The sequence below is a fragment of the Emydura macquarii genome, unplaced genomic scaffold (assembly GCF_026122565.2).
Source record: "Emydura macquarii macquarii isolate MOO-44397 ecotype Brisbane River unplaced genomic scaffold, CSIRO-AGI_Emac_v2 contig_3603, whole genome shotgun sequence".
Lineage (NCBI taxonomy): Eukaryota > Metazoa > Chordata > Testudines > Chelidae > Emydura > Emydura macquarii.
In genome coordinates, this window is record NW_027133740.1 from 9,990,500 (window position 1) to 10,008,230 (window position 17,731).

Here is a 17,731-nt window from a genome sequence, read left to right on the forward strand (position 1 = left end):
GAGACAATAGCAAAAGAAAAGTTTGGCTGGGTGATTGTGGCATTTTGAACATGATATGGACAAGCTGGCTGTGGTGATGCTTGTTAGAGCAACACATGGGTTATGAGAGGACTCTGTAGGTCTGTAATTTGGAGTCCAATTCTTCTTAGGAATAGTAGACTAATAGCTTACATTATCTATTACCATTTTAAAGTGTCCGAAATTACTTACAAATCAATATACAAAGCATGGGTTCCACCCTTTAATCACATGCTATGTGGAACTCCCAGTGACTTATCTCCCTTGTTAAATTAAGTCTTTGAAATGACATCAGTGGAGTTGCTGCTGCTTCTGCCAACTATGAATTTGGCCACAAACATGGCTGTTAAGATTGGATAACATCTGCACTGTCTACTTTCTTCTTTCCTACATAACCAAGGACAGCTGTCTTTTATTCTAGCAGTCACTCATGCACGAAATTGTAGTTCAAAATGGTTGAAGGCTCCTGTTTAAGTACTTGAACTATTGACAAGTTTGTGTCCTTCTGTATTATAGGCAGAATTTTTCTAGCTTTGTGAAATACAAAGGGATGGATTCATCACAGCATTTCTCTAGTTTTAGGTTGATGTGACCCCATTGACTTCCATGGAGTTATGCTGGTGCAACTGTGTAGTGACACAGTGAAGAATCATACTGTGAACTGTTAGATTTTCAAAACTGGGGCTACATTTTCAAAAGAACTCAGCACCCAATGTGTTACACATTTTGGAAATCTGCCCCATGCCTGTCCTCCTTCCCACATTATTTTATGTTCAGCCCTCAAACATATGTCTATTTCTCATTAGCAGAAAGAAGAGTGTTTGCTTTTTGTATAGCTACTTTATTTAAGAGCACTTGCTACTAGAGACATGAGAATCATTCTTATTCCTAGTTTAAAAAAAAAACAGTATTTTGAAGATGTAAATTTTATCTGAAATGAAAACAATTTCTGCAGCTTCAAATGTGTTGCAGGAAAAGAAAAAGACAATTTTTTCCCCATAGCTAATTCAGAGATTTGCCTGGAGGACTGAAGTTTAATATTTTTTATTATTAAAATCTGTTCACGAGATTCTCAGGTGGTATAAATATTCGTAATTCCATTGACTTTTATTGAGCTATGACAATTTACACAACTCAGGATATGGTCCTGTGTTTCTGGTGGAAAAGCCAAATTTTTGCATTGTATCAAATTTACTATCATTATATTTGTGACAGCTTCACATAAGATAATCACTGAAGCTCTGAGTTAAGAGTTACAAGAATAGAAACAGTGAAATTAACCCCAAAAGGCAATATTAATCTGCATGGTGTTTAGATGCTGAATCAATGAACTGAGGTATTAACAATGGGCCTTAGCTAAAGACCATTGGTAGTCAATGGAAAGTCTTCTAGTAATTTAAAAGGGGTTTGGATCAGACCCAGTAAAGGTTGGACTTAAAAAGGTAGAGCATTCATAAAGCAATACGAAAGGGAAAATGCAAAGTGGTGAGTTCCTGAGATAACAATGTTCATTGCCACTATCAAGCTCCTACAGCTTGAAGTTTCTGAAAGAGACATAGAAAGCTATGCTGTATATAAACTAAAGGGAATGATTATCTGGAGAAACAAAGTGTGCCATATTTTTGCAAAATCACAGAAGAGGTGTGTGTGTGTGGGCGGGGGCGGGGGGAGTGTGTAATTTCCTAAATAAAAAGCCACTCATAACTAAGTACAAGAGGTGTGTCTGAGTTAATCCTTTCTGACGTTACTTTGACAACTTAAAAAGAGGATAATATGAAATTAAAAAATAAAACATCTAGGGATGGATATGGGACCACTCTCCTGCTCAAGTGGCTAGTGGTAATTCATACTTCACAGCCTCCTGGTAACTCATCTAATAATATTGGAAAGGTAGATAATTGTGCAATAAAATTGCATGATGTTTAAACTACAAATCAGTTTTTACCACCTGTAGGTGGCTATTGCCTTATTATGAGGGTTACAGCTTTTGCCTTTTCTTTCTTTCTCCCCCTGTGACACACACACACTACCCATTCACAAAGAAATTTTGAGGGGAAGATTAGGGTTTACAGTGCTCATAAGGAAATTGTGTGCTGACAGGATCAGGTTCCAGCCACAGGGAATATTAGGGAATGTACGCAGGGATGGGAGTGGGTGAAGGAAGCAAAAGAAGTGGTTAGCATGGTTAGATGGAAGAAAGAAGATAAGGTGAGGAATGGAAGTTGTGTTTCCACAGCTGGGGTATAGCCAGAGCATATGGGTGCCCCAGCCAGGCCCTCGCCTATTCTTGGTCCACCCTTGGCTTGCCCTCTCTTGTTACTCATGCAGCCCTGAACTGGCATAAAAAAAGCCATAGTGCAAGATGGACTTTGGCCCAGAATAATGGAACAAATATTAAGAGAAATGCCAGGAAACATGGGTATTTAAAAAAGCCTGAGTCTTGGTTCTGAAGCCTCTCCTGGAAGATACCAGTGTATCTGCTGTGATGATTTTGTGTTTAGTGATTGAAAATTGTCAGGGGTGAAAAAATTAGAACCTCCAAGTCTTCAGAGGTGCTTGTGTTTGAATTAAATTTGTAATAAACTCAGGAACATATGCTCCAAGAACCACATAGGACTAGAGAGAGCCCAAATCAACCATAGCATTCACCACTTACTTTCTATATAGCTAATAAATGCACAATGCCAGGTTTGGAGAAATGGTCTTTTTGTTAGCTTGAATGTAATACAAACAGAGTTGTACACAACCTGAACTTTGGTAATTAGTCTATTTGGCAAACTAGGAAGCAGGATATTGGAGTAATCTAATCTGGAGGAGATAAAGACATGAACAAGCTTTCCAGGACTGAGCAATAGACAACTGAAGTTTAGTAATGAATGATCTTGGATTAAATATAGATCCATTAAAAGCCAAAACAAATTCTGAGGTAGCCTAGAGCTGAGGCTGAAAGCCAGTCACGAGCACAGCCAATTTATTTTAACAGCAACAACAACAAGAGGAGTGGCAGGTGGGAAGAAGGTTCTAATCCACGCTTCTATATTCACCACAGGGTTTGAAGGAATTAAAGTTTTCAGATTTGTTTTAGTTGGCTTGGCTGGCAATTTAGTCATCAGCGCAGAGTTGAAATCCATTGTTTTGACTATGACTAATCTGATCCAGAAGCAGCATTCCGAAGTTCAACAACAAGCCCCTATTATACTCTCAAGAAAATCAAAACTAAGTACCACGGGAGGATGGCAAAAGTTACCCCTGGAAATGTGGAAAGCAATGACTCAGACCCATTCTAAACTGTGCTAGGCAGGCAAGCAAAATACCAAAGATATTTTAAAAGAGATGTTAAATTCAGCTACCCTGAAAGTCATGCAAAAATTAAATAAAATACAAACAGAAGTGAAAGCAAAATATGCAGGTGTGTAGAGGTTGTTGCAAATGACAGTTGAATCAAAATCAACTGTAGAAAAAAATGTTTATGAAATCCTTAACAGGTGGGTACCTGGTCCTCCCAGAGGTACAGTGAAAGGGAAATATGATTACACTGAATTGCTAGTGATGGGTGATATTCTGAACTAACTCTTAAGAAATCCATCTTTCTATTCTACCCTATAACCATCACTGAGATATATGATAGACACCCTTTCATCCCCAAAGCCTTTCTTTCATTCTGATGTATGAAATAACAGCACTTTCACCAACAATCTTTAGGCCTAATCCAGTGAGGAACTGTAGAGCCTATATTCCTTCTGATTCAATGGGAACTGAGGGTATTCAGAGATAGAAACTCCAGGCAGTTGGATACTAAGGGCCGAACAAGAAGAGGGAAATGTACTGAAAGTGTTAACGAACATCTGACTGTGACCAGTGAGTTTTTGTTTTCTCCTGTTCACTGAGTATTATTTATTTGTGCTCCAGAGGTGTCCTATCAGTAGCAGGCCCATGATCGCCTGAATATGGGATCTGAAATTCTACCCAGCTCTATGCAGAATGTACAAAGTTTGTGAAGGCTCATTATTCCCACTGTGACATACACATACTGTACAGCCATGTAAGGGTCAGGCAAAATGAAGGTCTATATAAAGAACAGGACTGGCACTTCAGTAATATGGAAATAACTTAAAAATAGCCCCTTAACTTGGCTAAAAAAGCGCTACATACTCATACTTGCCCAATGCATTTTAGTGAACATTTCACGTTCTGTTGTAATACAGACAACACCAAGACATTTACATTCTATTCAGACTGGGTTTGAAATGTACTCATAACATTTTTTGCCACTTAATTCAACAACACAGTTACCACAAAGCAGTCGAGCATGTAAGTTCTTTCATCAAGAGGCACTTCAGAGTGGATGTTTGAGAGCCTCTTTAAAAATGAAACTGAAAAAAACCCCAAAACACCTCAACAATGACAGTTTAAAATCACCATCAGGAATCCCTCAAAGTCGAGGAAGATTGTCATCCATGGATTGTCTATTTCAAATCATCTGTGAGTCCACTGATGGCTGTTAAACACTTATTCTGGAGCTGCAGACGTTTCCAAGTGGAATGGGTGAACCTGGGGTACTGGTTTGGGCCATAGCACACTCTTTCTGTCACTTCCATTTTTCCATTACATGTAGTCAAATATGATTTCTGAAGTGCTGAGTTCCCTGCCTCAAGCACTTCCTCTATTGTTGTTGGTTCTCATTCATATGTTCCCACAAGTTGATGTCAATGTTGCATTTCCTCATATTAGCCTTGACGACATCTCTGTAGCATTTTTTCTGCCTCCTCTGGTGTGTGAGCCATGGCTGAGTTGAAAGTAGAAGACTTGTTTTGGCGGTCTGGAGGACACCGATATTAGTGTGTCTACCATCCCACTTGATTTGGAGAATCTTACACATACAGCTTTGCTGATACTTCTCCAGCACCTTAAGATATCTCCTGTATTTTGTCCATGTTTCAGCCTCATACAGTAGGATGGGGATCACAACTGCTTTATAGACCATGAGTTTGGATTTGGTTCTGATGTGTCAATCTTCAAGCACTTTCTTTCTCAGATGACCAAAAGCTCGGCTTGCATATTTGAGCCAGTATTGGAGTTCTTCATCAATATCAGCTGTTTGTGACAGGTGGCTTCCAAGATATGGGAAAAGTGCAACATTCTTTAGAGGGTTATTGTGGATCAATATTGTTGGTGCTGGGAATTGTGCACCAGGAGCTTGCTGATGAAGGATCTTTGTCTTCTGGATGTTAAGGGTCAGTCCCATTTTCTGATATGCTTCAGCAGACATTGATGATCGCCTGAAGATCTATTTCTGAGTGAGTACACACTACAGCATCATTAGCATGCTGAAGCTCGATGACTGAAGTCGGTGATGTTTTGATTCTGGATTGGAAGCAGCCAAGGTTGAACAGCTTGCCATCCATTCCGTAGATTAACTGCACTCCTACCAGGATCTTATCAGTGATCAAACAGAGCATCACAGCAAGGAAGATGGAGAAGAGTGTCGGGGTAGTGACACAGCCCTGATTGATTCCTGTCTTAACCTTAACTGTAGTAAATCCATTTCAGAGGATCATTGATTGCAAGTCATTGTGAAGGAGATGAAGAACGGTGACAAATATAAGTGGATATCCATACTTCAGAAGGGTTTTCCACAACGCTTCCCTGTTAATGGAGTCTAAGGCTTTTGTTACGTCAATGAAAACACAGATATAGTAGTCTGTGTTCTTTACATTTTTCCTGCAGCTGGTGAGAAGTGAAGATCACATTAATAGTGCCTTTAGATGGTCGAAACCCACATTGAGATTCAAGAGGAATGTCATTGGCAAGAAGATGATGGTTCAGGAGAAGTCTTTCAAGGACCTTTCCTGACATTGCTAACAGATTCCTCTATAATTTCTATGGTCATATTTATCTCCTTTCTTGAAAATCATCATAATCATAGCATCTCTAAATTCATCTGGGATTTTTTCATGGTTCCAGATTTTCAGAACAAGAGTGTGTAGTTGTGAGGTGAGTTCCTCTCCCCGTTTGTAAATTTCTGTAGGGATTCCATTGATTCCAGATGCCTTGTTGTTCTCCTTCTGCTTAATAGCTCTGCACACCTCTTCCAGGGTTGAAGGTATTCCAAGTTAGTCTCTGATTGGGTATTGTGGGATGAAGCTGGAAAAACTATCATCAACAGCAGAGTCCCAATTGAGTTGATCTGCAAACAGTTCCTTCCAGCATGCATTGGTGACTTCCATTTCTTTGATCAACTCCCCTCCATCCTTACATTTCAGGGAGGTTGGCCCCAGACGCATAGGCTATAAATGGTTTAATGCCACTAAAGAAGCTCTGCGTATCATGAGTTTCAGCAAGAAGTAGAAACTCATTCCATTTATCCAACCACCATCTGTTCTTCATGTTGCAAATTCTTTTTTGGATTTCTGTCTTGCTTGTTGATGAGCTGACTTCTTTTGCACAGAGATGATGTCATTCTTCCAGACACAAAAGGCCTTATGTCTGTAATTCTGTAAGTCTTATATCTCCTGATCATTTTCGTGATCCCCAGTCCTGATGTTTCCTGGTAGAGAACCCTAGAATGTCTTCACAGGCACTGAGGATGTTGGATTTGAGGGCATCCCAGGTGCTGCAGACACATTCCAGTTGTGTGTCCTGGAGATTTATTGATCCTTTGCTGAGGCATTGACAGAAGAGGTCACGATTTGTTGGATCCTTGAGTGCCTCTATATTGATTTTCTGTCCGCATCATTTCTGCTGTAGCCATCATTTAGGGGCCAGTCTGATGGTCATGACTGAGAGGATAAGGCGATGATCAGTCCTGCAATCATTGTTTCAAGTCATGGCTTGAGTAATGTGGACGTCTTTGCAATCCCAGACCCAGACAATGACATAGTCAATCAAATGCCAGTGCTTAGATCATGGATGTTGTCATGATGTCTTGCATTTGTTTCACTGGTGGAACAAGGTGATAGTGATAACAAGTTCATGACCTGCACATTTGGTCAGGAGGAGGATGCCATTTGAATTGATTTTTCCGACACCTTCCTTGCCGATGATTCTGTTCCATAGTTTTGAGTCTCGTTGACTCTAACATTAAAGTTGCCAAGAAGGATGAGCCAAGCTGTCACTGGTATACCAGAGAGGACTTGATCAAGGCTGATGTAGAATTCTTCTTTGGCATCATCATTGGCATCAAGTGCCAGGGCATAAGCACTAATAACACTAGAATATTGGTTCGCTGCAAGTTTCAATCAAAGTGTCACAAGGCATTTGTTGATTCCATTAGAGAGCTTGTTATGTTGGTTGACAAGTTCAGTTTTGATGCTAAATCTAATTATGTGAGTTCAACATTTTGCTTCAGGTTTTCCTTTCCAAAAGAAGGTATATCCATCTCCTTGTTTCTTGAGCTCCCCCTCTCCTGCTCATCAGGTCTTGTTCAGGGCAATGATATCAATGTCTTATTGCCTAAGTTCTTAGGCCACAATTGTGGTATGATGCTTTGGATGATCAGTACTAGGCTGGTCCATGAGAGTCCTGACATTCCAGGTCCCAAATTTGATTAAATGGCTTTGCTGATTTTGATCAGTACAAAATGATTCCTCTGGAATCCTGTAAACGAGGTGTGAGGCAGTCTATGTTTGGGGCACCTTCTCTAGCCCCATATGTGGGGTGAGTAGAGCAGATCATAAAAGGACTTCTCAGTCACAGTTACAGCTGCATAAAATGTACTCTTGCCTCATCCAAGTGCTTAACCATCTTATAACCATCTTATAACTGCTGCCTCCATGCCAGTTTATGACTAGGACCTTGCACAGTCCTGCTCCTGTCACCATTAGCTGGTCGGTAATGGTTTCATGAAAGATACCTGTGCATAGATTCTTTTAATGTGAAGAAACTGTTGCACACCAGTTTCCCCACAGATTCTTGATGGGACAAAATCTTAATCCAATGGCAAGGACACTAAGACAGATGGAGATCTTGCTCTGCTGCATCCTATATCCACCTTCATAGCCATTGAGAGTATTAGTGTCAACTTCTGCTTTAAAGGTCTTACTCCCAAAGGATTGGGGGCTGGACAGCTTATTATAATGGCAGTCTGAACTCGCCATGTCACTGCACTATCAGAGGGCACATGAGGCCTTTCAAGAAGGACAACACCCTGGTGTTGCTGCAACTGCTTGGTCTATGACTGCTTATTTGTCAGAGCTACCTCTGCTTATTTCGCAGCTAACCTTCACTGAAGGTCGTTCCACGATCTGCCATTTGTGGACAAGCTGGGTAGCAGTGCAGCTCTGCAACCAGCAATTCAAAGTAGTATTATATGAAGAAGCAATTCTGTTTGGATAGATGAGAACTTCATGAAAAGTTATCTCAGATAGTACAGCCTTCTACTTATTTCATACAACTGATGTGACCTTGTGTAGCTGGCATGGAAGAGTAGATAAATTTATTCTTTACTATTAGAACACTATTGTTCAGTTATTTTAAGCATATAATGGTGATCTGCACATTTTAAAAGCCATATCAGAAAATATTACCATTTTCTAAAATCCTGCAATTATTTATACACATCGTTTTTGTAAATACAACTTCTGCTGAATTCTAAAATACTTGTGGATGCTTTTAGAGAAGAAAACAGATGGTTTTTCCAACTATTTTAAAACTCTGCAGGTTCTTGCTGAAGTGTATTTGTGTGCAAACCATCCCCATTGCTTAAAACAAAATTAGAGATGTGCAGATCCTCAAACCTGCTCTAACCCCTACGCATTATTTTACCAGTCCAGTAAAAAAGCAGCCACAAATACGTTTAGCTGGCTACCCAATGATTCCCCTGGTGTAGAGAGGAGAATCCCTAGCTGGGGTAGAGCTGATGTGTCCAGCTCTATGCCAGTACCCATGAACAGAAACAGGGGTCTTGGGCAGAGTACAATTCAACTCCAACTATCTCTGACTGTGACACAATTGCTTGGGGGTTCCATTAGGTCCCGTGCTGAGTGGAGTTCATCTTAACCTAAGAATCTAAGCCCAGGTCTACACTAATCTGGAAATTTGGTGGCAATCGATGGGACTTACGCAACCTACACAGACTGCTGTGCTTCCCTTCTGCGCGCCATCTTCACTGCACTGCGCCGACAGGAACTCTGTGTTCCCGTTGACGCAGCCCTATACTACTTGAGGAAGTGGATTACCAGCGTCAACTTCCTGATCGATTGAGCGAGTCTACACTGACCGCTCAATTGATCCAGATAAGTCGATCTGACGGCGGTGACTTTGCCGCCATCAGTATACACATACCCTAAGACATAATCTGCATATTAACCCAACACATTAATTACTATTATTATTATTATAATGGCATCAGTATTACAGTACTACTATGACCCTGACTCAATAAGTGCCCCATGCATGAAACTCCCACAGAACACTTCCATCTTTTACCTTGATATGATTTCTTTCTGCCCAAGTCACTACACCAATATTCCTGCTAGCTGGTGTCGAGAGAGAAGGGGAGGAGAGGAGAACTCGTCAATTATTGTTCTCGAAAAAACTCTGTAAAGTCATAGAGGAGACTAAAAAGTGAAGTTAACAACTTATTTAACATGCCTTAAAAGCCACATTTTCCAACCCATGTGTATGAAAGGCTTAAGGCATTAAAAGGATGGCAATGGTTTACACCAGCACACAGTTGTATTTTCTGCAACATCAAATAGCATCACTAATTCTTTGATTTAAAAAGTACTTTCTTTTGATGAGTTTTTTTCAGAACAAAAGTTTTCCCAAGTATAATAATTTTGTATACATAATACATTTTAAAACGAATGGCAGATTATAAAGTGATGGAGGCAACTGAAACTTCAACTCATTATGCAGTAACTAAGAGATAAGAGATACTGAGATATGAAACAGAATGTAAAATAACACCGTAAGAATCATGGCCTATATTTTGTTCTTCATAACATATAATTACTTCCTAATACGTCTGTGTCCACTTTGATACATATAAGCCTTTAGGAACATGAGGTCTGATCTTGCTTCCATTGAAGTCAATGGCAAAACTCCCAGTGGTTCCAATCAGAGCAGGACTGAGTCCATGCCTCCCTCTTCCCCAAGGCAAATATGTAACATTGGGATTATACAATGAAGTACAATATTCAGATGTGTTGCTTGATGCCATTGCTCAATAGATAAACTAGTCACATTTTGTCAAGTGATAACATTCAAGAGTTTGGTGGATGTGTTTGGTTTATGTGTGTTGTTGGAACTTTGGTTTCTGAGCTTTGGAGGTAGTAGGGTCTTATGGCCAATGCCTTGGGCTGGTACTTAGGAGACTGGATTCAATTTCCCACTTGGTCCAATATTTCCTGCACGGCAGGGGGCAAGAGGGAGGGAATAATTTAATGTCTGTGTCCTTTGTTCTCCATCTATCTAATGGTGATGATAATACATTCTTTCTCTGTCTTGTTTATTTGGATTGTAAACTCTTCCCGGGAAGGATTGTTTCTTCTTACGTGTTTATGTACCACTTAATATATGATTCTAGCTGGGAACTGTTAGCACTTCTGTAATACTATTACTTATAATTTGGCATGTGTCATTGATTTAAATCTTTATCAAGAGTGTGTTTGGGGCACAAACAGACTTTTCCACATTCAGTTACTATATTTTCTAGAGAAGAGGTCTATTTAAAAAAAAGGGGAAATAAATTAAACCAAATTAAACTAATGTATGTAGACTGAATACATATGGTGGACATAAACTGTAGGATTCTTACCTAGAGGTTTCACAAATACGCCTTTTTCTTTAATCCCACATCAGAATTTTCACATTATGAGCTGCTGTAATGTATTATTTAAAATCTAGGTATACAAAGAAAAGCAATCTGTAAAATAAAGGGAATTTTTACATAAAGATTAGTAGCACAGGCTCTCTTCTTCCAACTCTCCTATTCTTTACCTTTTTTCAATTCTGTCTCTTAACACATGACAGATTTTAGGGTGGCATCACTAAATATTTTTAAGACGCACAAAGTACAGATTCGTATCAGATTCTTCATCATTAATGAAAACATTTGACGAAAAATTCTGAATCCTTAAAAAAACCTAATTGATAGCAACAGCTCAATACAGTGAAGGTTGGATAAAGTGGCTTCTGATGTTACACTCTTTTTGAAAGGACTCTAAGAGGTAAGTAATATACAGATAACAGGGAGAAACAGTTGACATAGCACATACTGAGTCCTGAGAGGAATTAATGCACAAGACCCAAGAAACAACATATTGTTCAGGTTGAGTGAACAGAGTTCACATATACAGAAGGTCAGTTTCCACCCTGTTATGCTGGTGTAAAAGTGGAATATCTGCATTGACTAGAGGAGAGTTTCTTTGACTTTACACCAAAGAAAAGGAGAGGAGAATTTGGTCCTGTCTGTCATCAGTTAAACTTGCATGACCCACTAAAGTCAGAATGATATGTGGTTAGAAAGGTAGATATTTCACACTGTGGGCTCTATGGGAATACAAAAATAATAATTCTGTAAATACTCCCTTTCACTTCATCCCTACTGGGAAACTTATGTGAGGGCTTCATGGCATCAGTGGAACAGTTCCACAGGCACCCTAAAGCCTGTAGGGGAATACTCATTCCTCAGACCTCTGTATATCTACCCAGAGCTTGGCCCAGCTTTTTTCTCTTGATGTAGGGTCTGCATTTTTTTGTGTTTATATGGAGCTGAGCAGAAAAGGGCCTATTGAAGCTTTGGGGCACTACAATGATGGATTTGTAATGCAAATACAGACTCATAATATTATGTTGGGCTCAGGATATCACTCTCAGTTGGTGTGGGAGGTGAGCCTCTTCTGGGTTGTGGATTTAAGGTTGCTTTAGCTTTTTCTGACCAATAGTACCAGTGAATGATAAACGTATAACCAGAAACAAATCTTGTATTAGTTTTGTGAGCAAAACTGAAGAGAAGTGAAGGAAGAGTGGGGGAAGTTAGTGTCCTAAAAGCCCTGAGCTGAAGAAGCTTCCCTTCTGCATTGAGGACATGTTGGCTGATTAGTGATAGATATAGGCTGTGCAAGAACCAACTGTATAATAGGAAGAAAACAGAGTATAAAATGATCCCTGGTTCACAACAATACTGTATTCAGCAATCTGTCAACTGTAGCCTCTAATTATGATGGCAAGAAGGGCCAGCTGAAAAGTGAACACCTCAAGTAGCCTTGTGCATGTGGACATTTTAAGTGTCTAATGAATAATTGTGATAGTTCAAATGACAATTTTATGGCCTGAAATATCTTGTCTTAGTCTGTCCCTGCAGTCTCTCTCTAACAAACAATAAGAAATAATGATAATTAATACAAACTTTTACTTAATGGGAAAAATTCTTCTTCCTTCATTTTGATCCATGAAAACCTATAGTACATCAGTGGGAGTGAATGAAGACAGAACATTGCCCACTATCTCTGGGGGAGATTTTCCCATACTAGATGTGTGTGCTTAATTATTAGGAAGAAATTGTATGCCCTGGAAATGTAATGTATTGTATCTGAGAAGAAACCTGTTAACTTTGACTAAATATTATTAAGGGCCAAATTCAATGTGTCCTATTTCTGTCTATTTCAGAGGAGCAGATCATACTTATCTGATGACAGAAGCTAGCCCATTTATATGAGTTTCAGCAATAGCTGTTGATTAAAACAATATTTTGAAAGAGCATATACTTCACAACATATAGTTTATCTGTAAGTCTCAGCTATTTTCTAATTCAGAACTGATTTTTTGTTTTGTTTTTGTTTTTACACTGTAGAAGGTACGTGCACCCTAATTCACTTTAATAAGCTGTTTGCATCTCTCAAGGCTTTTGGGCAGAGAAGTAAGTTATTTCTTTTGAAGCTAAAGAGCTAAAAAGGGAAATTGACACCCCGTTACTGAAATATTAGACACCCATTCTACCCTCAATCCACTTGTTTTAAAAGCCTACAATAGGAATGTGATTTATACTTTATAAGACATAGGTGAAGTCACTGGGAGTTTTGCCATTGACTTCAGAAGGATCAGGAGTTCACACTGAGTTTTGTATCAATTCCTTGGCTTTTCTATCATATTCTATATTACTGTTAACTTTATGCGTTTTTCCAAGTAGTTTGTTTTTCTTCCATAATTTCTGACACATTTTTCTTTAATGTTTTTTTCCCCTTTCTGTCATATACAGTGTGATTCTATCTACCGATCTTTACTGCATACCGTATTTCCAGATGTGCAGGGGACTATGTGAGCTCCATCCTTTTTTATACTTTGCATTATATTTTAGGCTGGAATATAAATACAGTATATTCACTACAGTATCCCAAGTGTTCGTTGTCTTATATTTTATGATTGCTGGACAGACAAGACAAAAACAAAAATCAAGACCAGACAATAATAGAAAAATATGTTTCTGTGGCTACTTTACTTGTCAAGATCTCTTTTAGGACCCAAATTATGGCAGATAGCCTCTGGCCCAATCAGTGGAAGGAACATAGCTGTATTGTCCAACAGGGGTTTTAGAAAAGGGATTGGGCCTTTAGGAGAATAAACAGACTACAGACTCCTTCAGAATCTCTAATCAAGAAAAAAAAAATCCCACTATTCTTTTACATCAGCACAAGAAAATATATTGCAATTGCTAAGTAAGGAGAAGAGCACAACACCATTGCAAAGGCTTTTTATCCATTACAGATACCTACTAGTGGCAACTGTTACTAGGATACTAGGCTATATAGAATCAGTAGCTGAAAATCATTCACATAAGAACATGGGAATTGCTCTACTGGATCAGACCCCAGATCTCTCTAGTCCAGTATGCTGTCTCTGGCAGTGGTCAGCACTAGATGCTTCAGTAAAAACCCAGCAATAGGCAGTTGTGGATATTTTGTCCTCTGTGTGCGTCATCAAGGTCTCTAAGAGTTAGCGATTGGCTTAAATCCTGAAGCACAAAGTTTAATAACTCTTCTTCTAAAATTTGTATTGTCATTAATTTTGACTTCTGGATATTATCAATATCCATATAAATATTGAATCCCAATTTGAATCTTGTTAACTTTAGGCATCTCCACATCTTTATTTTTTAAAATATGTCTAAATTTGACACTAGATTAAAAATTGAAAAATATTTCAGGATTCCCAGTGATATTCATGTACCAGTATCCCCATATCACTACAACCTTTATGATTTGAAATCTGATTATAACTTTTAAATTGTCTTTGGACATGAGAGTAGGAGATGCTATCTGAAATTCTTTTTCCCTTCTGTTACCCAAGTCTATTGTCAATTAAAGAGATTAGAAGAAAAAATATTTCTCCTTTTTTCCCCGTGTTGTTTTTTTTTTGTACATTTGGCTGCACTTTATTAATTTGCAGTATCCTCTCTATGACCCATGGGTCCTGATTCTTCTTTGTAATGTGTTTGGCCGGACCCCTATGCCTGCATGAGATCCTGTTAAAGTCAATGGAGTCCCACATGAAAATCTGCTATTGTGCCCTACACTGCAGTATCAGAGTCTTGGTCAAAGTGTCCCATCACTTGTAAGTCTTTCGCACAGAAACAGAGAGTGAAAAACATTTTTTTTAAAACTGGGAGGAGCACTCTGAGACAGGCATAATACTGGAAGTTAGTTTTAACTCATTCTTTTGAAATTAGGTAGATTTCAATCTGACAGTATAACAGTGTCCTCTCTAACACCAGTGGATTGAAAATTAAAAGGAAAGATTATACTAGCAAACAAATCCATATTTTTCCAGGTATATGTAGACTTGAAATCCCTAGAAGGAAAAAAATGCTCACAAATCAAGAATGTTATGTTTTATTCAGATTTGTTGTTTCAGTCCTTTACCCTGCCAAACTTTCTCTTGTTAAAGGTGTTAAAAAGTCTCTCTCTCTCTCTCTTTTGATTATGATGAAGTGGTGGAATAGTTGAATAGTCAAATTAAGGAAAAAATAAGTCTGTTAATGAAAAGTTGAATGGTTCAGATGAAGATCAATTACTGGATTTAATTTCCTTTGTATCTGAATGAAATCATTTCTACTTAGTCTGATTTTTTGTATTGAAACTTGGTTGTCTGGAAAGTTACATTTGCATTTACATGCTATTACATCAATATGGGCCTAATTTGGTAATCTTTCCTGTTTAATATTTTGGTCTCAAGTAGATGGAAGTTTATATAAAAGCCATCTTTGACTTAGATTTCTATTGATTTCCTGTGTTACAACTGGTTGATGACAGTGATATAAGTAATATTCTTCCCAAGAAGAATCTAATTTTTAGGTTTTTATAATGAAGAATAAAAACAAACAAATATAGAAATTAGTTTTGACCTAGTTCAATAGTGAGTGTGTGTGTTAAAACTCTCTGAATAAATAGTAGAATAAATTTTATGGCCGGCATCATGTGTTTAAGATAGGTGGCCATCTGCACATGGATCTCATCCTCCCTGCACAAAACAAAGGTGAGGACTAGCCACCTCCCTTCCTTGGCCCCAAAGAAAGATTTCCTTTAGGTCCTGTATCCATACGGGGGGAGGGGTTGGGCAGTGGGTGGGATGGAGGGAGGACAATAAGGATGCACATCAATCCTGGCCAGCCCAGTGGAGATTACTACAGCTGGTCAGAAAGTGACAGGAGGTGTCAATGGGAAATTTCAACTTTTTGTCAAAAAAATAAAAACAGCTTTTTTCTGGTGCTTGTCTGAAAAATTTCTGACAAAAACTCAAAATTTTCCCTGGAAAGCATACACTTTTCATGAAGTGAAAACACTTTTCACTTCTCATTTAATTGAAAATCTGATTTTCTATCAAATATCAGTTTTCATGGAAACTTTTCAACCAGTCCTAGATATGAGTCAGAATTAGTAATCTGGCACTAGCCTGTATAGAGATTTCTGCAGAGGCTAGCCATGCTGTGGGACCCTCTTTGGGGCTTCTGGTGAAGTAATGGTTGGGAAGTTCAAATGGAGCTAGCAGGGGTGCAGGGCACCTCAGGACAGGTGTGGCAACACCAGACCTCATGTACCACAAGTGGATCCCCCCAAATCTTTGTTGTGGAACCCCTTGTTTAATCTCAGATGAACTAGGGCACTCAATACCTCCTAGGAGGCTATGAGCACCTTGTAGCTTCAGATCCATAGTTAAAATTAACACATTACCATGAATCTGTTTATCGTGTGAACTCAAAGAGTTAAATTACTTTTAAGTTTGTGTTTATTTAAATCTTTTCCTAAACAGATATTTAACTTTATGGCTGGTCTATTTATTTTCTACCCTGGCTATTTGTACATAACATGTGAAATATGTTGAATCTGATAGATCCCATTTATTTAAAATAATGAAAAAACTATACCATGGGAGTATTTGATGTATTAACAAGAAGCTTGAAGGAAAACAAAATAGATGAAGGAAGCATTAATAAAAATGCACATCATGAGGCCCATTTTCTCTGTTATTAATAAGATTTTATTTTGCTAGTGAGAGCATCTGGCTCCTTTGAAGAACACAGTCAGCACACAGACGGTGATGGAGACGGAGTGAGCAATGATCCATATCACTTAGCCATCTAGGGCAGGTGGCAAGGCCCTGTCATATTATCCTAGCCTTTTACTTCACCCTTCACAATTTAGTAGTTTAACATTATTTCTTTGGGGTGTATTCCATAGTCCTCCACCCCCATCTGCACCCGCTCATAGTTTGAAGTCTGTTCTAGATAAAAACACCTGGTAACATAAAAATCAAGTCTGGATAGATTTGACATTTTGTCAAGAAGTCAATGATTCTTTATGACACCAGCCTAAGAGGATCAAAAGTGCACACACAGGACAACAATTTGAATGGAACGAAGGGGGAAAAAGCCTAAGCTTTTGTGACAGATGTAAAACATAGATGAGTAGTAGGAGAAAAATCATTTGACTGATACAATGGTGTGACACAACTTTTAAGGTTAGCCACATCTCTCTTTTTTTATTTTTATATGGCAGATAATTTCCACAGAGCGCAGGTGGAAACCTGGTTCTGATGGTGAGAAGAAAAAACAAGCAGATTCCTTATCAATGCTAAGAAGCTCAAAGAACACTGACAATCAGCCAGTGACAGAAGAAATAGCATTTTGGAGGAGAAAAAATAAATGATCTCAACTGACCTGCCTAGTTTGTATGGATGTGGTGATGGTGTAATGATGGCAAGTATTTCTGGTAAAAGATTTAGGAAATATTACGGGCCTGAATCAATAACTACGCTATGAAAAACCTCAGTTTGTGAGAGGAAACTGGGATTGCTGGGAGAAAGATGACTCAAGATTGTTTAAAAGTTTGAATAAAAAAAAAAAAAAAAAGAGAGGACTATATTTGCCAAAAAAACTTGGCAACCACCAGGGCATTTAGATGAAACAGATTTTCAAAAGTGCTCAGAACTCAGTAACACCCACTGAAACACTGGGCATTGGCAGTTTTGAAAATCTGGTCCAATCAGTTGCTCCTAACCTCTCCCTACCCCCCCATCCAAACAAATGGAGAAGAAAACAAACTTTATAAGACCAATTTTTGAGTTTTGAAATCTACTCCCTAATAGAAAACTTGGATTAAACTCTATCCTTTAATATTATTTTAGCCATAGATTTTGAAAAGAAAATTTTAAAAATAAAAATGTGGTTGTGATTTCCTTTGACTGCCTTGAAAATCCCAGCTTTGTGTTTTGTAGT

At 38.5% G+C, this 17,731-nt stretch overlaps 1 long non-coding RNA gene across 1 annotated transcript; it reads left to right on the forward strand.

Annotated features, from left to right (window-relative positions):
* The first annotated feature begins 13,247 nt into the window (after positions 1–13,247).
* On the forward strand, positions 13,248–17,159 carry LOC137145698 (uncharacterized). Its single transcript, XR_010917731.1, has 3 exons — positions 13,248–13,278; positions 16,507–16,565; positions 17,013–17,159. It is a non-coding gene; the product is annotated as an uncharacterized lncRNA (long non-coding RNA).
* The last annotated feature ends 572 nt before the right edge of the window (positions 17,160–17,731 follow it).